This window comes from Ovis aries, chromosome 8 (assembly GCF_016772045.2).
Source record: "Ovis aries strain OAR_USU_Benz2616 breed Rambouillet chromosome 8, ARS-UI_Ramb_v3.0, whole genome shotgun sequence".
NCBI classification, from domain to species: Eukaryota; Metazoa; Chordata; class Mammalia; order Artiodactyla; family Bovidae; genus Ovis; species Ovis aries.
The window spans coordinates 25428133-25452867 of record NC_056061.1 but is presented as its reverse complement, the minus strand read 5'-3'; the positions used below and the strand labels follow the sequence as shown (position 1 = coordinate 25452867).

Genomic DNA, 24735 nt, shown 5'->3' with positions numbered 1-24735 from the left:
TCTGGTTTTAGATTATCACTCCTTGGAATCCTGCTATTGAAGGTCTTTTTGTGCTCTGGGCAGGCTCCTTTCTCATATTACCCCAGGACAACATTTCTATTATATTAACTTTAATTTTATTTTGTCACACAAAATAATTACTCAGTGGCTTGAAGTCACATGCATTTCTTTTCTCAGTTTCCATGGGTCAGGACTCTGGGCACAACTTAGCTGGGCCCTCTGCTCAAGGTCTCACAAGGCTGTAGTCAAGATTCGCATGAGGTGCACTCCTTTCTGGAACTCAAGGTTCTCTTCCAAGCTCATAAGATTATTGGCAGAATTCTGTTTCCTAGTGGTTGTAGCATTGGGGGACCATGTTTTCTAGCTGGCCATCAACCAGGTGCTGTTCTTAGCTCCTAGAACAATGCAGTTCTCTGTCATATTCCCTCTCACAGGCACTTTGACAGCATGGCGGCAGCTCTTTTGAAGAGAGAAGTTGAATCTCTATCTTGGTTGCAAAGAGGAAGTTTTATGCAATGCAATGTAACACAACCACACAAGTGACTATCCCATCCTCTTTGCCTAACCATGGGAGAGACATTCCAACACTTCATCACACAATGTAACATAATCAAAGCAGTGATATCCAGTCACTTGTCATATTCTATCAGCTAGGGGCCAGTCACAGGTGCTGTCCCCATTTAACAGGAGGAAATGATATGGGACTGCGATTCATTGGTGATCTCCTTATGTTCACCATACCCTCTATAGGTTCCACACTTGGATCCTGAGTTTCACAGACTTTTGACCACCATCAGGGAAGTACAATTCTCAACGCAGACTCAGCTTTCTCTGTCTTGCCACCAAAGCAGCCTGCTGGATTTTCTTTCCTTTAAGATTTCTTGGGCAGGAGTTAGAGACATTTCTACTGTGTTCCACTGGAGGATAATGTGTGATTCCCTCTGGTGTTCACTTTGAAGCCTAATATTTTTTGGACTTGAAGCTAAGGAAGTTGAAACTGACATGACATCCCTGCCCTTTTGTGGAAAAGAACTGGTTATCCTAGCATAAATTTCTCCAAATAATTCTTCTCAAGTTTTCTGTCTTCTTCATATTCTGACTTGTGTAAATTTAACCTTGCCAATGAGCTCAAGAGTCAGAGTCTTCAGTTTCCTTAATAGGAAACCAGTAGGTTACCATGTGAAATTCATAAACTGAAATAGCAGCACACACATCATTTTAAAATGTGAATGACTACTATGGGAAATAGTTAAGATTGAAAACTGGGTGACATTGGAAAGCAGGACTGGGCATGGGCAAGGGTGAGGCAGGTCACTGCTATTTTTCTTTATGGTCTTTGCAGGACTAATGAATTTTTATAATATCTACCTGTATGACTTGGAGTTGAAGGGAGATACATTCAGTCACTTTCCTTTGGTCTTTTACCTTTCATGTGCTACTGGAGGACCAAACACTGGAATTTTTCTTCTTCAGTTTACTCTTCTGTTAGGCGAGCTTGGCAATGCTTTAGAAATAAAGAAATAAAAACTCTTGGTAAAATATTTTGCAACCATGTAAGGAAACATGCTTAAAAATGTTAGCTGCGATGAGCCAATTTGCCATCAACCTTCTATATTTTAAGTCAAATTCTCTTTGTCTAAGTTATTCCTATTCCAAAGCTATGATCCAGTCTCAGCTGAAAATGTATTTCTTGAATACAAGCTACATGAATGCCTTGATTTTAACATTGGTTAATGTTGAATTTTTAATTGCATGTTTGACAGTCTTGGAAGTCAGTGCTCACTTTAGTGGGATACATTCTGTCTAAAGTGAAGACTAATCTTCTTCACTGTACTAATCTTCCACATTAATACCCTAGGCATATAAATATACGCAGAGAGACACGTAAACAATGGAGACATAAATTTTCTGATGTATAAAATCAGAACAAATATTGAAGGGATGAGAGTAGCATTCATAACTGGGAACCAAGTTACAAGTGTAACACGAGGAAGCCTGTGTCAGTGATCGTGAGGGTTAGGCCAAAGTCACAGCGGGGATAGTCCCTGTAATCAGCAGCTAGAATTATCAATATCTAGGCTTGAGTGGCCTGATGCTCCAGGAACTCTTTTTTGAGCTGAACCTTCCAAGACTTGAAAGGCACAATTGAAAGCAATTTCTATTAATTGTTTATCTATAGCAAATTGAGCCAGGCCATTTTGGAAATGCTCAACACGTAAGATAGTTTTGGTGGATAATAGGAGATTCTGGGATTCCCAGGTGGTGCTAGTGGTAAAGAACCCATCTGCTAATACAGAAGACATAAGAGATGCAGGTTCAATCCTTGGGTTGGGAAGATTCCCCTGGAAGGGTGCATAGCAACCCACTCCAGTATTCTTGCCTGGAGAATCCCATGGACAGAGGAGTCTGGTGGGCTATATATAGTCCATAGGGTCACAAAGAACTGGACACAACTGAAGCAACTTAGCACACGTGCACAGGAGATTCCAGCTATTTGATCTGTTTGATGCTCCACTCTCATCACCTTTGTATGAAGTGACGATGAAAGAAATTATCAAACAAAATTCTAGAGTCATATATAGACACTTGTTAACATTTATTACTAAGCAAGGCCAAGCCAGCTCAACTCTTTAAGACTGAGAGGATCTTAACTATCTGATTTTAGGTAATTTAACTGCCCGTTTCATGGAAAGTTTAGTTGAGACAGACACACTGATTTCTTGGAGACAGGATTTTGTTACCCTGACAGGCGACATCAGGCAAACAGAAGTCTTCTGACTTCCCAGCTGGATACGGGACAGCAGACACAAGCTACAGGTCAGGTTAAACCTTTATTTTAGGATGGAGAATCTCTCCAAATCATTTTATTTTACCTCCTCTATATGTCGGTTATTGTTTAGTTGCTCAGTTGTGTCTGACTCTTTGAGACTATATGGACTGTAACCCTCCAGACTCCTCTGTCAAGGAGATTCCCAGGCAGGAATACTGGAACGGGTTGCCATGCCCTCCTCCACGGGGTCTTCCCAACCCAAGAATCAAGCCTGCGTCTCCTGCATTGGCAGGCAGGTTCCTTACCACTAGCATCAGCTGGGAAGCCCCTCTGCTTATATAGGTGTGTTACTTGCTCAGTCTTGTCAAACTGTTTCTCCAGGAGATCTTCCTAGTTCAGGGACTGATCCCATGTGTCCTTCATTGGCAGGTGGATTCTTTACAACTGAGCCACCAGGGAAGCCCCCTCTATATATTTATGGTGCCTATGATTTCATCACCAAGAGCCCATTCCTAATATTCTTTATGCTAATTTCATAACTCTCTGGTGTAGATGGAGGAAAGCATCCCTGAAAGCAATGCTAGCCTCCTCTGAAGTGTGGGCTTCCCAATTAACTAACTAAGTAGCTTACTGACCATCCCTGGGATGGGAATTTCTGCTTAGGACAACACACAGAACCTAAAGCTTTACTTAAACTCATAAGTGCTGTTTATGCTGAAGTAACAACATTTTAAAGCAAAGCATGGACATCGTAACAATGTCTATTAGCTGGATTACATACAGTCGCATTTTCTGACAAATACTATTCTCCTGGAGCAGGCAAGCACATATTATTGAGAACAGAACACTTGAGGGGATGATACTGCATTTATCTTTCACACTGGAGCTTGATGTTTCAGCTGTGGACCAAAAAGGAACATAAATTTCATTGTTTAACTTCATTTTTTGTCCATTTCTGAAATGAACTTGGCAGACAGACTGCAGGCTCCTGATTATCACTAAGCTGCCCCAAATCATTGCAAGCTCTTCATCTCTTTTCAGTGGCACTAGCAGAAAATTGATATCTTATTAGTGGCATTAGTTTGAACCTAATGCCATCTCTCAAGGAGAGACATGCTCTTTATTTAATGAGTCTACACCCCAGGTTAGCTCTGAGGGAAGAAATTAGTCTTTCTCTCTCTCTCCCTCTCCTCCCTCCTCCCCCCAACCTTTCTCTTTCCCCACAGCCTGTCTTTTCTATTCTACCTTCTGTGTTGTTATTTAAAAAAAAAAAACTCTTCCAATAAGTTAATTAATTGCTTGGTTCTTTGTATTGAACAGAACTAAGCTACTTCTACAAAGGAAGTTGGTAGGGTGTTCATTATTCCAGGTTGTAAGGAAGATCTATGGCAACTTCTATTATTTCTGCTACTCATTTTAAATGTTGCAAATCTACAGATTATTCCATGGCCAATAACTTTCTGTCTGAGTAGCTCAACCCTCTGCTGAGCCTTTTCTTGGTGCCTTTGTCTCCTTTTACCAGTTGTCATGGATCATTAGTTCCTGTGGGCAGGCACTTAAACACTCAGGTTGCCTTTGGACATCTATTTATTTTCTATTCATCCATTAAATATTTACTGATCACTTCTTATCAAGGGTGAAAAGGATATACATATAAATGAGGTAAATGCATCATCAAACCGCAGCGAGATACTTAGTGATGGCTGTTTAACAGTAGTGCTTAAACATTTCTTTGGGGGCTCTTTACAAAATGGAGCATCTGGAGAATGGCATGTTAATTCCACTTCAAAAAGCCATGGGTTAAGACTGTAAAACTAGGGGCTAGAATTAACCTTAGCTTCCCTTCTTCTCTTCCTTTTTTCCTTCCCTCCTTCATTTTTTTGAAACAAATCTAGACTGGGAACTGAACTGACAGCTCAATTAAGTGAGGCAAGCAAAGATTTCCCAGCTGGTGCCAACTCAAAATGGATTATATCAAAAGAGGGAAAGCAGACTTCCCATCTGGAAAGCACCAAAGACCTTGAACCTCACAGCATAGATCAGTGCAATAAGCATGAACAAAGCACTGAACACGTGGCCAAGCCAAAATATCTTTGTATTGTGCCTTTAGAAAACAATGAATAGAAAACATCTCTGGCTCACAGGGAAGTTATATTGAGTCACGATTTACAACCCCTGCACAGAGCTCAATACAGAGCAGGTGCTCACTAAATACTTGTTAGCTGAAGTCATGTTTGACTCAAATTGCCTCTAAAGCACCTTCATCTGACCCAGTGGTATTTATGGACCTCCTGGTTACAGCCCTGCACTGGCTTTCTCAATGTGGTATCTCCATGCAGGGAAACCTTCTAATCCCCAGTAAAATGAAAGAGAGCATAAATATTCAGTAACTTGAGGATTTAAGTAAGTGCTCAGTGTCCTACCTATAAACATGTCTGCAAAGGATCTTGGTTTGTTCCTTGGAGATGAACCAAATGCTGGAGCTAATGGTAGAGCGTTTTCTCTCCCTTTGCTCTTATAGACCTGGCCTAACATAAAAATAAATATTTGCTTAAGATAATCTCCAGCTTGACCTTTCTGAAGGCACAGGAAGCTGGTTTAACTGTAGCCATCCGCAGCTACAGGTTGGAATGTCTTGATGTAGGGAGGGAAATGTCTCCAAGGAAAGTTCTTCCCCATTTCCTTGCTGGTTGTATTAATGCTCTAGTGTTCAAGTCTAAATCTATGGGGTAATAGACATAGTGGATAATGGGGAGTGTTTTTTTCTTTTTTAAACCAACATAACTGCATTGAAACACTTGTAACTGATGAGTGAATTAGGCTTAGCATTCAGCTCTGTGGTTAATCACATCAATCTGTGTAAAGCATGTAGAGGTCCTCACTGGGATGGACTGGTGGCTGTGCTTGCATAATTTGGCAGTCCACTCTCATTTTCCTGAAGCCACCTAGCTCAAAAGCTTTCAAGTTATGGATAGGTAAGCTGACTTATGGAGAACCCATGGGAGGAGCATGGTGTTGGTGTTTACATCTCACCTCTTAATTGATACTGGGCAAACATATTCCCTTCTCTGAGAATTAATATCTTAATCTTGTAACAAGGTAACAACAGGGGCTGAGTCTGATTTTCCCTGTTGTCCCAGAACCATCAGTAAGACCCAGAACTGGGGCTGTTGCCCAAATTCTAAGCCCTGAGAACTGTAGCTAATGGGACCTACTGTCTCTTTCTTTGCAGGGGTAACTGAGAAGGATTATTTCAGCAGACTGGGCATCATTGTTCCACTATCTCTTATCCCCTGCTGATGTATGAGAAAGACAAGCCTTTTGAGGGAGTGAAGTGTTCATTTCTTCTCTTTATCTCTTCCACTGAAGGCAAGAGAAGGAAGTCTGAGAGAATCATTCATATATTTGGGGGTGGCTAATGAAAGTCCCACTGACACTTCTTTCCCTGGTTGAATATCTACTTAGTTAGCAGAGCTGATGAACTACCTCTGAGCTATTCGGAGTGTGTGTGTGACTGAGAGAGAGAGAGAGAGAGAGAGAGAGAGAGAGAGAGAGAGAGAGAGAGAGAGAGATCACAGATGGGCAACATGCACTTGGATGCTGGGGAAGGAACCTTCCAATGCAGAGACCACTAGGACTTCTCAGACATGCCCCCTTTTAAGAGATGCTGAGAGTGCTCCTACATATATATGTTGCAAGCTTACAAACAGGCCAAGGAAGTTAGAGTTTGGGATCATGTGTCTCTAGAGGAATCTCATAACAAGGGACAAAAGAATGTGACATAACAGTGCCAGCTGAGGTCAGCCAGAAATGCGGCCAAATTTCGTAAGGAATTGCCAATGCTTAGACTGATGGCTCGGAGGGAGTTGGTGAGAGGGAAGCATGGTGGAGCCACAGTCAAGCAGAGATGGGGGTAAAGGGGAAGCATGAAAGCTCACTCAACCCTGCCCCAACTCTAAAGGAGACATTTCAGGGAAGATGAGGAAGGGAGCTGGCATCTGACAAAGGCCACATCCCTGGCTAGAGGAAGGGAGAAGAATGTGATAAACTGGATATAACATGATATCTTAATCAAATAAAGTGACTAAAAGCATAAATTTAGGGATAAATTGTTATTGTTTAGCGGGGGGCTTGGTCTAGCCTAGTTGGGTACTATCAATGGAAGAAAATAATATAGTTTCAAATTCATAGTCTAGGAGCTGAGACTCTTCAATAACCCCCTCTCGCTTTCTAGTCCATTGATCTTCCTACTATATAAGGGCTGCTTACACAAGCCCTTGTGTCAAATCCTACCTCATCCCAGAAGTCTTCCTCAACAATCCCACTTTCCACCCTACCTTTTCCCCATTGCACTCCATCATTTTAGCATGTTTCTGGAATCCATCCTTGCTTTTCATTCCAACTGACCACAAGCTAGTTCAGCACTTCAGCTAATCTCACCTCCAAAGCACTGCCACATACTGGGCATGGCCAACTGGCAGAGGCCCTGCTGTATTTGGCAAATTATGTGCTTTGCAACAGGGCAGCACAGCCCAGTGTGTGTTAGTCACTCAGTGTGTCTGACTTTCGCAACGCGATAAACTAGCCCACCAGGCTGCTCCGTCCATGGAAGCCTCCAGGCAAGAATACTGGAGTGGGTAGCCGTTTCCTGCTCCAGGGGATCTTCCTGACCCAGGGACAGAACCCAGGTCTCCTGCATGGCAGGTGGATTCTTTACTATTGAGCCACCAGGGAAGCCCAGAGGAGTATGTTTTTCTAAAATGCACATGGATTCAGCTCACCAGGTGTGCACCTGTGGGATCATAAATGTTCAGGAGGGGTATATTTTCCTATTTCATGAGGGTGACCCTGCACTTTTTAACTATCTGTTTTCCCCACACTGGCTTCCCAGGTGGCTCAGATGGTAAATATCTGCCTGCAATGTAGGACACTCAGGTTCAGTCCCTGGGTTGGGAAGATCCCTTGGAGAAGGGAGTGGCAACCCACTCCAGTATTCTTGCCTGAAGAATCCCATGAACAGAGGAGCTTGTCAGGCTATCGTGCATGGGATCACATAGAGTCGAAGATGGCTTAGTGACTAACAATTTCACTTTTCCCCACACTACTCTTGGTTTCAAATTATCTTGTGCATGACTGACAGATCAGTTTTCTTTTAATTAAAAAATATCTTTTTGTACATAAAATTCATGCTCCAGGGCACCCTCATGTCATATATATGTGGTGGTGTTATTGAAAGGCTGAAAAGAGACTCAGCCTAAGCGTGCAGTGAAATGAAAACCTTCCTAGCACCATGATTCTTAAACTTTAATGTGTATACTAGTCACAAACAAATCTCATAAAAACACATATTCTAATTCAGAGGTCTGGGTGGGATGTGAGATTCTAACAAGTGCTTGCTGCTGCTGTTGCTGCTGCTGCTGTTAAGTCGCTTCAGCCTTGTCCGACTCTTAGCGACCCCACGGACTGCAGCCCACCAGGCTCCCCCGTTCCTGGGCTTCTCCAGGCAAAAACACTGGAGTGGGTTGCCATTTCCTTCTCCAATGCATGAAAGTGAAAAGTGAAAGTGAAGTTGCTCAGTCGTGTCCTACTCTTAGCGACCCCATGGACTGTAGCCTACCAGGCTCCTCCGTCCATGGGATTTTCCAGGCAAGAGTACTGGAGTGGGGTGCCATTGCCTTCTCTGAACAAGTGCTTAGGTGATACTAATGATGCTAGTCTGAGGACTACGCTTTAAGTAGCAAGTAAATCTCATTTAATTCTCACAAAAATATCTATGAGGTAAGGATTATTTTTACTGCTACTTTATGAATGAGAAAACTGATGGTCAAAATGATTAAATAATTTGTTCAAGGTCACATGTCTTGTAAGTAGAGGAACAGGGACTCAAATTCAGGTCAGCCTGAGTCAAAATCTCTTTTTAATCACCACAGTATATTCTCTCTAGAAGGGTTGGACAGAAGAGAATGAACTTAAGGAAGGAATTCCATTCAGGAATTAAGGCAGGCAAATTTGGTGATGAATTGGCCTTGATCTTCTCAATCACATTGGGGAGGAGGTCACTTCCTATTAGAAATGAAGTCTGGGCATTGGGAATGGAAGACTTAAGGAGAATATGGAGCGTGTGGAGCAGCTGCAGTTTGCTGTGTGCTAGAAGAGTTGACTCACTGGAAAAGACTCTGATGCTGGGAGGGATTGGGGGCAGGAGAAGAAGGGGACGACCGAGGATGAGATGGCTGGATGGCATCACGGACTCGATGGACGTGAGTCTGAGTGAACTCCGGGAGATGGTGATGGACAGGGAGGCCTGGCGTGCTGCGATTCATGGGGTCGCAAAGAGTCGGACACGACTGAGCGACTGAACTGAACTGAGGAGAAGGCAATGGCAAGCCACTCCAGTACTCTTGCCTGGGAAATCCCATGGGCGGAGGAGCCTGGTGGGCTGCAGTCCATGGGGTCGCTAAGAGTCGGATACGACTGAGTGACTTGACTTTCACTTTTCACTTTCCTGCATTGGAGAAGGAAATGGCAACCTGCTCCAGTACTCTTGCCTGGAGAATCCCAGGGACGGGGGAGCCTATTGGGCTGCTGTCTATGGGGTCGCACAGAGTTGGACACAACTGAAGTGACTTAGCAGCAGCAGCAGCAGCAGCAGCAGCAGCAGCAGCAGCAGCAGCAGCAGCAGCAGCAGCAGCAGGGAATCAACAGAAGGAGGAGGAGGATGTCTGCAGAAGGGAGAACTAGGTGAATTTGGGTAGATTAGATCTGCCAAAGTACTGGATGGTTCCTCAGCTCCATGTTAGAATCACTTGTGCATCCTTAAAAATTTTCAAGCTGAGGGCATGCCCAAGGCCAATTAAGTCACAATCTCTGGGGCTGGGACACAAACATCAAATTTTTTTTGACGGTACCCTGGTAATTTCAGTGAGATAATTTGGGTAACCAAAAAAATTGTTACAGAGTATTTGCTTCTAATGCTAAAGTGGGGAAAGTATTTAATTATTTACGAAGTGCCAAGGAGCATTAAATAATGGTTTGGGGTTTTGGTGTTGCTTAGAGCTTGGCAAACTTTTTCTGTTTAGAGCTGAGTAGTAAATAAAATATTCTAAGTTTTGTGAGCCAAACAGCAAAATTAAGGGTATTATGTAAGTACTTACATAACAAGAGAGAAAAAAATTTCCACAAATTTTCTATTAGTGAAATTAAAAACTTTATGGACACAATCTTGAATTTCATATAATTTCTATATGTTATAAAATATTATGCTTCTTTTTATTTTTTTGTCATTTAAAAATATAAACATCATTCTTTACTTGTAGGCTGTGCACAACAGGCAGCCAACTGAATTTGGCTCTGGAGTTGAAGGGCTGAAATTTGTTGATCCCTGATGTAGTTAATAATATGCTTTGATGAATCCTAAGTGAAAGTGAAAGTGAAGTCTCTCAGTCATGTCTGACTCTTTGCGACCCCGTGGACTGTAGCCCACCAGGCTCCTCCATCCATGGGATTCTCTAGGCAAGCATACTGGAGTGGGTTGCCATTTCCTTCTCCAGGGGATCTTCCCCACCCAGGGATCGAACCCAGGTCTCCTGAATTGCAGGCAGACACTTTAACCTCTGAGTAAGAAGCTATCAAATATATGCATTTAAATAAAAATATCAGTATTCAGATAACTGCCCTACTTGACTAGCAGTAAAACTGCCTTTGAAAAATCATTGTCCTTTCTAAGGACAATGTGCAAATTGACAAAATTTGGGGGCAAAAATTTATTTTTGTCCTTATTTTTCAGAATAAATTAAAAACAACTTGTTGAAAATATGAATGCATTACATAGTTCACTACATAATGTGCTTTATAAATTATTCAAAGACTTTAAAAGTATCTTATAAAAAATATAAGTAGGGTTTTGATTTGATTTTAAAACATCTTAGTGTTTAACCAGATGTCTGTTCTCTCTGGGCTCTGATTTGTTCAAGAGTCCTGGTTGCAGAGTACAGCCTTCTTGTGTTTCTATTTTGTGTGTTTGGATACAGGAATTATAGGCCCCAAATTGCAATTTTATGGAAATACTGTCTGCGTCATCAGGTGAATAGTCTGAAATGCATGAGAGCGTTTAGATAAATCACTTTACTGTCTCTCCCTCTCTCTCTTTTTTTTAATCCCCTAAGTGAATTCCAAGGATTACTTCACTAGTACAAAATCATACATCTGGTAACAATCAGGGCAAAACTTGAATTCAGATCATCTTACTGCAGATCCTGTGCTTAGCCTATCACACCACTCACACTTCATGGTCGCTGTGAAGCCAAAAGCCCACCCCAGCAGGCCCTGTGTTTTAAAGGGTGTACATTTGGGTCTGCTATTCAAGCACCAGAATCTTTACTTGAAGTGTCAGTTGTTAATAACTGGCTCACATATCTCTTTTTAATAATTCTTAATGTTTTCATTAATTCAGGGTTTTAGTTTTTAAGTTGATTAATTTATTTTTGGCCACATGGCATGTGGGGTCTTAGTTCCCTGACCAGGGATGGAACCCATGTCTCCAGCATTAGAAGCACAGAGTCTTAACCACAGTACACCAGGGAAGTCCCCATTAATTCAGGATTTTAAAACAACAATATGATGAATTAAGAAAATAATGATACCAATATTTCAGAATGTACTATGTCCTTTTTCCTAGTTAACTTAAAAGTAAAAAATATGAATAGATTTAAAAGCAATATAAAAACACACAAACATAGGTATAACTTTAGTGTACTTCTGTTGCAAATTATCAAACCCAAGTGGTCTCCTCTGATGTATTCTCTGCTGTGGGTATTTACATCCGCTGTCCTTCAGGGGTGGAGAAGGCAATGGCACCCCACTCCAGTACTCTTGCCTGGAAAATCCCATGGATGGAGGCGCCTGGTGGGCTACAGTCCATGGGGTTGCTAAGAGTCGGACATGACTGAGCGACTTCACTTTCCCTTTTCACTTTCATGCATTGGAGAAGGAAATGGCAGCCCACTCCAGTGTTCTTGCCTGGAGAATCCCAGGGACGGGGGAGCCTGTTGGGCTGCCGTCTGTGGGGTCGCACAGAGTCAGACACGACTGAAGCGACTTAGCAGCAGCAGCAGCAGTCCTTCAGGGGTAGCAATGTGGCTAAAAATGGTCATTTTATTGCTTTGCTAGGTTTTACAGTTTAACTGTTTCATCTTGACTTAAACAGGAGTATGTTTAAACTGGCTACTTATTTCATACTCTGTTGTCAAAAATTTTATTTATTAAGACTAACTTAAGGAGGTGATTCACAATATAGGAAAGAGATATTTTAAGCAAAAAGGTATTATACTATGCAAAAAGAATATTTAGAATGTGCTTAAATATTCAGCTATGTCTGGTTAAATAGTTTTTAGTACATACGCTCATATTACTGAATGCTATGTAATTTTTAAGAGATATATATACAAATAAATTTTTACTGGAGTATGACATGTTTTAATAAAATGTTCATTACTGAAGCAAGATGAAAGGTGTAAATTCTATACACAATTTGATAATCAATCTATGTATTAACATGGAAGCAAAGTTATACATAAAAGAGATTGAAAAAAAAAAAAAAACAACTCACCAAAATAGCTAAGGATGTACCTGGAGGACAAACTTACTGAGTTTTTCCTCTTTCTGTTTTTGTTTCCCCTAATGAGTATATGTCACTATTAATTTTAAAAATCTTACTTTCATTTGAAAAGAAATCCTATCAGATGATTCAAGATCATAAGTTCTAAGTATTTGAGTATTCTGGATTGTAACTTCTTGTCATCCTTCTGTCTTGGGGCATTTTATAACTAGACTATCTTGAATTATTGTATTAATGATTTCAGATAAAATTTCTCATTAGCAAAAACACAGTGGAAAAAATTTTTAAAAAGCCTTAGGACCTGGTGATCTAAATATTGTGTTTGTAATTTATTTATGATTGCAAAGTTGTTTTTTCCCCCACTACATATGAAAATATTCAATTGCTAGCAGAAGTTACTAGAAAATAAAAACTCCATTTGAAGGTTGTCTGCTTTGAGAATTTGCCAGACGTGGAAGGGAGCCCTCTGCTGTTAGTTATATTTATTACAGTAAAATTTGATTTATATTGTTTTGTACCCTTCCTTGAACCTACTCAGATTTTTAATGTTTCTATTATGATTGTACATTTCAAATAACAAAGGAAACATAAATTCCATGATGCCAGCTGGCATGGTTAATAATCCGTCAATTCTGCCCTTTTTGAACCATACCACAACATCGGAACATCTGGCAGTTTCTAATTTCCATGTTAGAGTGGGGTTTTGACCTCTATTTCACTTTCAAATGGGTCTCTTCGGCAGAATAACTCTGCTTTCTCAATTAACTTCACCGTTCACACCCTTTACAGTGCATGTAAGGCTTTAAACTGAATGCTTTAGAAGGCGATTGTGCTGTTATCATAGGGGACTACTCTCTCCCCTGCTCCTTTAATCGCCTTTGTTAGTTTCTCCCATCCTTTAACAGTGAAGGCTCCCTAAATCTTGCTCTGTGGGCCTTTTTTAAAAAAAAAAATATTCTGCATTTGTTGCTTCTGAGGGCTTGTCTATTCTCACAATCCTAGTTATTATGTCTAAAGTAATAACTTCTTAAACAATGACATCTGCAGGGCTCTGGAGGGGGAGCAGGGGACAGCATTTATTGGGTGCTTGGTGCATGAGTGCAGTTGTCTGTGTGTATATACATACACATAAAACTTATCAAATATAAATATAAAAATATATCTTTTTGCCTGCTTTTCTTCACTGGTATCAGACTATCTTCATACCCTGGGACTCAACTCTTGGGAGGAAGTTTCTTCTGCTTCTGTGATTCTGAATTTACCCCTGTGCTTTTCTTTCCCCACTACCGTTATAAGGACCTCATCACTTCACATTTGGATGAAAGTTTTAGCATTTCAACTCTTTTTCTAGCCTCTAAGATTTTTTTTTTTCCTTTTATCTGCTGCGCATGTTCTCAACAAACCATTCTTGCTAATGTATTCAGTTGTTTCAGTCAGGTCCGACTCTTTGCTATCCTATCGATGTTAGCCCACCAGGCTCCTCTGTCCATGGGATTTTCAAGGCAACAGTACTGGAGTGGGTTGCCATGCCTTCCTCCAGGGGATCTTCCTGACCCAGGGATTGAACCTGTGTCTCCTGTCTCCTGCATTGGCAGATGGGTTCTTCACCACTAGCTCCATCTCCACCCTTCCTAATAAACTCTTTATTTCCCCTTTGAAAATATCTGCAATCCTTTTCTTTTGCTTAAAGGTTCTGTATCAGATATCTCTCCCTGTTACTCTAGGCCTTTAAAATTTTGACTTTCCCTTTCCAGCCTAATATCCTGCTGGTAGGGGAACCACTGACCAAAACTGCCCACCCTGGCCAGGTCTGATAGGAAACACTTGCATGAGCTATCTTACAACTGGAGGTCTTGGCAAGGAACACAGAACTAACAAGCTGCCACCAACCAGAAGAATTCGGGAAGGTCAAAAGGAGAGAGGAGGCACCATTCCACATGTCCTGCCGACTTCTCAGAATCCTTGTTGCTGGACTCCCTCTTGGTTGAGAAATAAACTAGGCATCGCACTGTTGCCATATAACCTGAGGCTGCGAGCCACGCAGCAGAGCAGTTCTCCTGGGTTCCCTTACCCTGCAGCTCTCCACTTGAGCGCCTCTTCCCAATAGTCTCTTGCTTTGTCAGCACGTATGTCTTCTTAGACAGTTCATTTCTGAGTGTTAAAGAAGAGCCCACTCTCAGGCCCTAGAAGGGATCTGCCTTCCTGCAACATTGCTCCTAAGAAGTCTATTCAACAGGCCAGACTTTTCGTTGCTTCCTTTCCTTTCCTACACCAGGCCTCACATTCCTATCTTAATGCTTTCTCATTATGTTCCTGTCTGAAATGTTTCTTTCCCTCTACCTGCCAAATCCAACTCCCATTTGAAATACTAATGTTTCTATCAAATCTCTTCTAATAATCAGGCAACCCTCTTTCTCAGCTATTTGATTGGCATTTATTATTAGCTCCACTCATTACAATATTTTGTTGTATTTAGTTTGATCCTGGCGTGTGCTCTCTTGGGTACTCTCAATTGTTCCTTTAATATATCTTGTCTCACAAAATTATACATTTATGAGGATAAGAAATAAACCCTGGGTACCACCCTGAGCTTAGTCAATTACTTGAACTCTCTGGAATTCATTTTCTTCTTCTATAAAATGGAAATAATGATAGCTCTTTACCTATTTCAGTTTGACACTAGAGGCTAAAATGAAATAATGTGGAGAAGTGCTTCAAAGCTTTCAAACTCATTTGTAACCACTATTATGATGATACATAACCTCCCTCCTTTTTTTTTTTTCCTGAGATACCACCCAATTATAGAATCATGGAATCTCTTTCTGACAATAGAGTTAATCACCAAAGAGGGTCACAGCCACCGTGAGGAAAGGATACCATCTCTCTGAAGGCATATCAGATCTTCCAGAGTGAGATAGGTAAAGAGCTATCATTATTTCCATTTTACAGAAGAATAAAATGATCATAGAATGATCTACCTACTACATCTGGAAGCATCTGCAAGTTCTTTTCAATCATGAGAAAGCTGAAGACCACCTGTCTTGAAGTGAAAAATAAAACAGGGCATCTATTAGACCTCATATGGTGTATGACTTAGAGCTAGTGACGGTCACAGAAAGATGACCTGACAAATGGAAATTTATGTTATATTCTGAGTTATCAGTGGGGTTTGTGGTTAAGTCATGTAAAGAACACTTGCTCGGGAATAGTAGTGAGTGGTCATTATACAATCCATATCAGATGCTCTGGCTCAAGTCTCTCCTGGGCAGTTATCTTTAGTGTGCAGATTCTAGTGTCATTTGATTTAGTGAAATTTGGAAACTGTGGTTTTTCCAGTCCAGACCAAGTGGGATGCAAGGAAAACTGTCTTTTTTCCCCAGAGCTCACAGGGGATATGCCTCTGCTGGGTTCAAATTTTGGCTTTGCTGCTTGATAGAAAGTGACCTTCACAAGTCAGCTGACATCTCTGAGTCTCAGTTCTCTTTGCTTGAATTATGATAATAATAATATCTGTATCACTGTGTTGAAATAGTATACACTAAAGCATCTTGAAAACTTTAAAAGTGCTATGTGTGTGCTTAGTTGCTCAGTTGTGTCCAGCTCTTTTTGTGACCAGCTCTTTTTGTGACCTCATGGACTGTAGCCCGCCAGGTTCCTCTGTCCATGGGATTCTCTGGGCAAAAATACTGGAGTGGGTAGCCTTTACCTTCTCCAGGATATCTTCCCAACCCAGGGATTGAAGTTGGGTCTCCTGCATTGCAGGCAAAATGTCTGAGCCACCAGGGAAGCCCATAAAAGTGCTGTACACAAAGACAAATAATCCACTTAAAAATGGGCAAAAGAGAACATTTCTTCAAATAATACACACATATACATGGCCAATAACCACATAAAAATATTTAACATCATTAGTCATTAAAAACACAGTGAAATGTCACTTCATACCTACTAGGATAACTATAATTAAAAAGTCAGATGATAGTAAGTATTGGTGAGGATGTGGAGAAATGGGGACCCTCATGCACTGCTGGTGGAAATGGAAAACAGTGCGGATTCTTTGTAAAACAGCCTGGAAGTTTCTTTAAGGCTTAATGTAACTACCATATGATTCAGCAATTATAATCTGGGTATATACCTGACAGAAATAAAAACGTATGCCCATATAAAAACTTGTATATAAATGTTCATAGGCACTATTCACAATAGCCTAAAAAAGTAGAAACAGCCTAAACCTCCATCATCTGATGAATAGATAAATAAAATGAATATTCATACAATAGAATATTGACAACAGAAAGAAAAGAAGTCCTAATACATGCTGTTATATGGATGCACCTTGAAAATGCGTTAGATGAAACAAGCCAGTCCCAAAGGATCACATTTGTATGAAGTGTCTAGAATTGGCAGCTCTATAGAGACAGAAAGCAGGCTGATGGCTGCCTATGACTGAGGGGATTGGGAGAAAATGGGGAGCTACAGCTAATGGATATGGGTTTTTTTGAGGGGGTGATAAAAATGTTCTAAAATTGATTGTTATAATAACTGTACAAGTTTGTGAATAGACTAACAACTATTATACACTTCAAATGGGTAAAATGTATAATATGTCTGTGAATTGTATCTCAATAAAGCTGTTATGTAGAAAGTCATATGGGCTTCCCTAGTAGCTCAGCTGGTAAAGACTCTGCCTGCAATGCAGGAGACCCCAGTTCAATTCCTGGGTTGGGAAGATCCACTGGAGAAGGGATAGGCTACCCACTCCAGTATTCTTGGACTTCCCTGCTGGCTCAGCTGGTAAAGAATGTGCCTGCAAAGCAAGAGACCTGGGTTTGATCCCTTGGTTGGGAAGATCCCCTGGAGGAGGGCATGGCAACCCATTTCAGTATTCTTGCCTGGAGAATCCCCATGGACAGTGGAACCTGGCGGGCTATAGGTCGTGGGGTCACAAAAGAGTTGGACACAACTGAGTGACTAAGCACAGCACAGAAAATCATATACAATGGAAATCATCACAACAATTTGTTTTATTATTATATTTGTGCTTTACTTTTGCAATATCAATGTTCCAATGTTTCTCGGCTTCTGGCTCCAAGCTAAAGACAAAAGTACATTACCGATTTCTTGTGAAAGCTCATAATTTTTCTTAGGTTAAGTATTTTACAAAGGAATCTTAAAGACAGCCAGTCCGATTTGGGTGAATATTACTCAGGGCCTTGCCAGGGTGAACACTGAGGTTTTCAGTATTTGCAAGTTACCTCTGGGGACACACATAAGTAGGCATTTGTAATCAATTTGAGTTTCACGGGCTTTGACAAAGACAGGATTGTGGGAATAAATATCCTAGTGAGAGTGAACCAAACTGGTCCCCTGCTGAGGGCATTTAAAGTCTGTGTGGACAGATCTAGTTAGAGTCTCACTGAGGAAAGAGAGGGGAAATAATTACTTGTAATTTTATTCCAGAATTTGAAGATTGTAGAAGACCTCCGGAAGAATCCTTTGATAAAAATCAATGATCTACACTACTAAAAATGATTCTACAAAGTACTGATGTAAGGTAAAAATACAGTTGGGATGGTGATAGTGTTAGGTAGATGAGAAGAAAACTATCCAGACAGATTGCTATTGAGATATTGAGCAGGCATTTCCAAGAAAGCGTAAAACTTTACCTTTCATCCTTTATTATCTGGCTGTTTGTAGATAAGGCCCCTTTTGACACTTGCAGAGCAGGTCCTAACATGCAGGTCCTAACCTTTGAAAGCTTTCCTAAGTGTACATGCTCCTTTATGGGACTTAACTGAATTGTTTTTGGCTAACTTATTTTAAGTCAGAATGTACATGCTGACCTAGCAAGTCCTTTACCTTTTGGCATAATCAAAGAATTTAAATTTCCTTAACACTGGCTCTATTCCAAACACCTAAACTTTACTGAGGTGAGTGCTAGGCAGCTTGTTGTTGTTGTTGTTTTTAATAATTTCTTTCCTAGTCAAAGCTTCTTCTCACTGGACAGGGAAGCTCCCAGAATGAGCTGGAAACCAGGACATGTTGAATGGAAGAGAAACAGAGTGTGCAATCACTGGGCTCATTCTCTGATGTACGTGAAGACACCTCCGTTCAATCAGCTGAAGCGCCCATGAGTTAATGAAGAATTTGAGTGTTCTGAAGAGGTGAAGGCAAGACAAGGCTGGAGCAGGGGCCTGGTTTTACTTATTCATCACTCAACAAATATTTGCTGTCTGTCTAACGACTGGGAACACCAATAGGAGTCAGACAGTCATGATGTATTGAGGAAGCCAGACAAAAATCAACAATACGCTAGGTGCTATGAAAGAGCCCAGGTTTGAGTATTAAGGGGCCTGGACTGGACTGGGAGTACTGCACGCTCCAGGTCCCAGAGACTGAGAAGAGAGGCAGGCACATTTGAGGAGCCTCCCCACCCACCACCATCTGGTGGTTAAAACGCAAATAAAACATCTTTAATTTAAAACTTAGCATTTGAAGACGTTGCAGACTTGACGTCCTTGAGTTTGAAATGTAAAGAATATGTGCTCAGAGATGGAGTTTTTCCTGCTGATTCAGAGGAAGCCAGCTCTGAGCCCCGCGACAGCTTTTGATCTAGGGAATAATCACTGTCTGTTTTCTCTGTAATCACAGAGAATTTCAGCAAAGCCTTTCCTAAAACAACCATAACCAATTTTTTTTTTCCCCCCAAAATACTCCCTGCATTTCATATTCTCTGTTTAGGTAATCTGCATAGAGTTTTTATTAAAGAAAAAAACCTTGTAAAATAGCGTTATTTTATCTATTTTACAGAAAAGAAAATAGAGATATAGGGAAGTTAACAATAACTTAGTTACTCAGCAAGCTTTGGAATAAGGATTTCAGTCTGTGACATACTGCCTCTTTATAAATCCCTGCTCTTAGTCATATTAAATCTGCAAAGATTACAATCTGTTAGTCTAATTTATCAGTGCCTAAGAATTTCTTCCTGAATGATGTCTCTGTGTGGCTTCTAAAGTGCTTTAAAATTCTTATTTCTAAGTTTTTAAGAATAAGACATGTAAATAATTTTAAAGGAAATGAACAAAAGGTTAAGTTCTAACTCGAGTAGGATGGGTTTTTATTTTGATTTTATTTATTTATTTTTACAAAATGTGTTACTCTCTTGGACTGCAGAGGGGCTTTCCAAAGGGGGAACAAAAAGTGACTTAAATGATCTTCAACTTCTTGTCCAATCCTAAGATTTTTTATTTTGGTAAGAAAATTTGACATTTCTGTCATTGATGTGAACCAAGGGAGGACACTGTTGCGCAGGTGTGATTGTCTAAGCTGAACACATTCTTGACTGAGACAGTCCAGGGAAGAAATTCCTTCTGAGGACCACACTCCAAATATTGCCTTGAATTCAGAAGCATACCCATCCATTTTCTCCACAGGTCATGTAGAGGTTAGTGTGCATTTCTTGGTTTCTAATGTTCTGCTGTAAGGATCTGATTTAAAAGTTCATTTCCTTACACACCAGGAACAGTGTTTATAGGTCAGGCTCCCAGACTGTGAAATCCTTGAACTCTCTAGGAAATATCCTGAGCATATGATTTAACTTCTGGCTCCCTGGGTCTTGAATGGGGCCTTTGGAAAATACGGAACACGGAGGAAGACCTCACCAACAGCTCATTTTATTTCTAGACCGAGTAGCATAGCTGAGAATCGTGATAACTTTTGCCAGTCATCTTGCTTCTTGCTTACTACATTCTTTCCCTGCTTCTGCACAGCACCACTGAATCCTGAGTTTATCTGCCTTCTCTGCTCCCATGCTCCAGAGAGTAAACCCTCTGGTAAAGCCGTAACACCTGGCAGATCACGGCCACTGCAGACAATTGGTCTCCAGTCTGAGCTGGGTGCTCAGAAATTCTCGTCAATGCTTTCACTTTTTCAGGGTTGCCTCCCTCTCCCATTCCTTTAATGATTTCCCACAGCCTCACCAGACTCCTTCTGACCCCTTTTAATGCTCTCTTCCTCTGTCTCCAAAGATGACCTTGCTGTCACTACTCTGACGACCTTTAGGGCCCAAGTAAGCAAGCCCTCTATCAACTACTGGCTAGGAGCCCGCATGCTCCCTCCATCTACATCTATACCGGCTAGCATGCTCTGCTTTCCTATCTCAGAGGATGGCTTGCTCCTACTCAAGTCCAAGTCCTATCGGCCACTAACCTAAGTCAGTGACCTAAATCAATGACCCTTGGACCACTTGGAACTCTCTGGAATTTTATTCCTACAGTCATTGCCCCACCCTCCTCTTTCTTCACTCTTTCCTTCTCCACAGGTTTCTAAAAATGTAAACTGGCTTTGAGGCCATTTCCCTGGGGAGCCATCATCAAATCTCTCTTTTCTTTGAGAATTCAAAATTCTCAAAGGAGTAGGCTGGACCCCTAACTTGGCTTTCCTACCTCATACAGAATCTGGCTTTGGAATCCACTATTCATTAACTGCTCTCACTAAGGTCACCAAAATGACCTCATAACCCAGATGCAATTGACCCTTCTTAGTCTTTATCTCCCGGAGAAGGCAATGGCACCCCACTCTAGTACTCTTGCCTGGAAAATCCCATGGACGGAGGAGCCTGGTGGGCTGCAGTCCATGGGGTCGCTAAGAGTCAGACGTGACTGAGCAACTTCACTTTCCCTTTTCCCTTTCATGCATTGGAGAAGGAAATGGCAACCCACTCCAGTGTTCTTGGCTGGAGAATCCCAGGGACGGGGGAGCCTGGTGGGCTGCCATCTCTGGGGTTGCACAGAGTCAGACATGACTGAAGCGACTTAGCAGCAGCAGCAGCAGTCTTTATCTCCAAGGCTCTGTGTGCTGCACTTGGCAAAGCTGACCATGCTTTCTTTCTTAAAACAATCTATATATTTCCTCCCTTTCTTCAACACTATGTCCTTCCAGTTCTCTCCATCCCAACCTGGTTCTACTTCTCTCCCACGTGGGCTCCCCTCCCTCTGTCACCACTTAAAGTTTGTTGAGTGCAGGATTGGTGTTCATTAAGAGTGACAATTTTTGAGTTAACTTGTCTCTCACTGTTTGTGCTTCCATAGATTCTTAACCCCTCTGTGCCCCAGTTTCCTCACCTTTTAAAATGGGATTGATAATATTTCTCATTTATCTGAGGGTTAAGTCAGATAACACATGCAAAGTCCTTAGTATGAATTTTTCATTTCAAAGAGAAAATTCAATTGTTATGAGATAATTATATAAAGAAGCATTCCAAAATCAAATATTAGATTTCTAGTTTTCAGTAGTGGCTCACCAACATCTTATCATGTTTTAGGTTATTCCAACTGTAAATGTCCTAGGAATTACTTGGAAAAAAAAAAAAAGGTGCTTTTCTGAATTTGTCACGACAGCCAATTCAAATTTTTAGCTGTTGAGGAACATCTAGCAAGATTAGGGCATCTAAGACTGTTTTAAAATAACTAGATTCTTGTTTTGATAACTACCAAAGACTTCTTTTTTAAAAAATAACTGTGTTAAAACTAAAAAGAAAATTTAAAAACATACAAAATACATTGTAATTTTTGATTTGCTCAAAAAATTTTTATTCAGCTTGTTCTAGTAATTAAAGTGAGCTAATATTTGATTTTAAAAAAGGTAAGTTCAAACTTTATTTCTGATAAGTTAATGCAATTTCCAGAGACATGTTGACTCCTGTATACAAATAGGATAATTATATATAACTGAACTAAATTGATTTAAACCAATTTACTTCTAGACTTATGTGTGGAGGTTATCATAAATTAGAGCAAATTAGTAGATATTTATTTGGTTATTCTAGAAAATAAAAACCAATGTCAATATTTCAGATTTCTGATGTACATTTTCCTCCCAAATCCCAACCTATTTTTGATCAGAAGTTTACAGACTCTTCTGAAGGTGCATTAATCCTTTAGAATGTTAAGATATTGTTCAGTGAATTTTAAATTCACTAAAAAGTGAGTATTTTGGTTCTGTAAATTTTTTGATCTGAGTATCAGTTCAATTTGCCTAGGCAAAACATTACCTGTTTTGGGTACTATGCACATTTTAGTCTTGCTAGGGTGACCAATTTTCTTGATTTGCCCAAAGACTGTCCTAGTTTTAGCACTGCAAACAGCGTGTCCTGAGAAATTCCTTAGTTCTAGAAAACCAGGACAACTGGCCAGCCTAGGCTCAGTGAATCCACCATGTAGCCTGACCAAAATTCTCTTCTTATTTCAAATTTAAAAAAAAAAAAAGCAAAAATAAAACCATGCTCTTTGTCAATGTGTCCTTAATTAGAAATGTTTAAAGACATTGATTTCATGTTGTGAGGAGCTTAGAAAGGTTTATTTATATGCTTTATTTCATGTCTTTTTTTTTTTCTTATAACCTGCAACTGGATGTTAAAAGTAAGCATTCTCAGATTAAAATGGATTGAGTTGAGTCTACTTTTTGAGCATCAAATGTCTGAATAGGTTCCATGTCTGTATCTAGAGCCCTTTCATCTTTACCATCCACTCAGTACTTAGAACTTATGATTAAAGACTGTGAGTATATTTGTATATGGTTATACAGGGCTGTAGTAATATGAGAGTGGGCTTCTCAGGTGGTTCAGCGGTAAGGAACCTGCCTGCCAACAGGGGAGACTCAGATTCAATTCCTGGGTCAGGAAGATCCGCTGGAGAAGGAAATAGCAAGCCACTCCAGTATTCTTGCCTGAAAAATCCCATGGACAGAGAAGCCTGGCAGGTTACAGTCCATGGGGTCACAAAAGTGTCAGACACGAGTTAGTGACTAAACAACAGCAACAATATGAGAGAAGATTCAACTCAGCTTTTCACGGGAGGCGATTCATGTTCCCCTTACTACAGCTCACTGGCCCACTGTGAGGTGCATCTTTTGCTCCCCCTGTAGGAGGAGACAGAAAACTGCATCCGTTTCCAGGATAGTCCCCCTTTCAGGAGAAGCAATGAAATCGGGCAGCAAGTGGCAGGCCATTTAGTGACTTCTGCAGCCATCTCTGTTTCATGGTGCAATTTAAGTGTGGATGAATGGTTCACTCTGGGCTCTAGGCCAACTAACTGGCCCTGGGGAAAATCATTCTCACACCCACGCTTGACACACACACACCCTTCAATTCTCTTTCCTGCCCTGCAGCCCCCCAAATAAAATCCTTCTCCTGGAGGCAGCAGCAGATTCTTTCATTGCAGTCTCTGGGCTACAAGAACCAAAGAGCGAAATGGATGTTTTCCTCTGAGAACTGGCACTGAACAGAAGGAAGGAAACGACTACTCCAATTCAAGCAAGTTTTAATCTCAGGAGCTAAGTGGGGACAGAGGAGGGGCAAAATTGGCCGAGGAATCAGTGGGAAAGTCATAAATTTTGTCTCTTGTCCCGGCAGCTAAGATTCTCCCTTTATAGTGCCACCCACTTCTTTTTCTCTTTTAAAAGGGCTTGGATAATGAACAGTCACTTTCTAAATTCTCAAGTTCAAAAATCTCTCAGTGGAGGAAGAAAAAGGAGTTTTGAGTAAATCTCTAAAGTCTCGTTGTATCCCTTCGGAACATACTCAGAAATTTTAAGATTCACCTACACCTGGTGAATACATTGTCCTAACCTAAAGGAATTGGCAATAAACAAATCGACAGTTTCTTACCTCTTTGATACTGTATTTTGATACTTTGTTTTAAAAGGTCAACTCATAGTTTCTATTTGTTTTAAAGAATCACCTATCATTGAAAGAGACAATGAGCAGTAAACACTATTGTGATCCACTTTTAAAAATAATGATCCAGTTTGACCTGAACCTAACCATGAGGACTCAGTTAGATCCAGATGGGGGGACTGTCTACAGTCACCAGGCGTGGACTTACCAAAATGTTGGCTTAAACAAAAAGTTGTTGTTATTGTTGTTAGTGGTGATGGGCTGTTCTAGAATCAGGAGGTTTAAGAGGTATAACAAATAGAATGTAGATTCTTATGCCTTGATTCTTGATTGCAATGATACTGTCACTGAAGGAGAATTCCTTTGTTCTTAAGAGCAACATGCTAAAGTATTTACAGCAAAATGTCTTGATGTCTTCAACTTATTTATTTTTTTCAATCAGTAAAGGCAGAGAAGATTAAGAGAGAAAGAGTGAGAGTGAAAAGAAGGCAAATGTGAAAAAACTCTAGCTCAAATATTGATTTGGAGTTCATATTGAAAAATTCCCTATTGCTTGTTGCTCAGGCCAGGCAAGTCCACAAGTTCACCATTTGGCCTCAGAGTATAAATCTGGCTACTCTGACATCTTATAAAGATCTGTCTTTAGTCTGGCTTCTATTAAAGTTTAAGCTTGCA

At 40.7% G+C, this 24735-nt stretch overlaps 1 non-coding gene across 1 annotated transcript in view; it reads left to right on the top strand.

Annotated features, from left to right (window-relative positions):
* The window catches only part of LOC105615954 (uncharacterized), a 102941-nt gene that overhangs the window by 56152 nt on the left and 22054 nt on the right, over positions 1-24735 (top strand). Inside the window, exons 3-4 of the transcript XR_003590210.3 lie at positions 17847-17940; positions 18394-18550. This is a non-coding gene — a transcript (uncharacterized LOC105615954). The remainder of the gene's footprint in view (positions 1-17846; positions 17941-18393; positions 18551-24735) is intronic.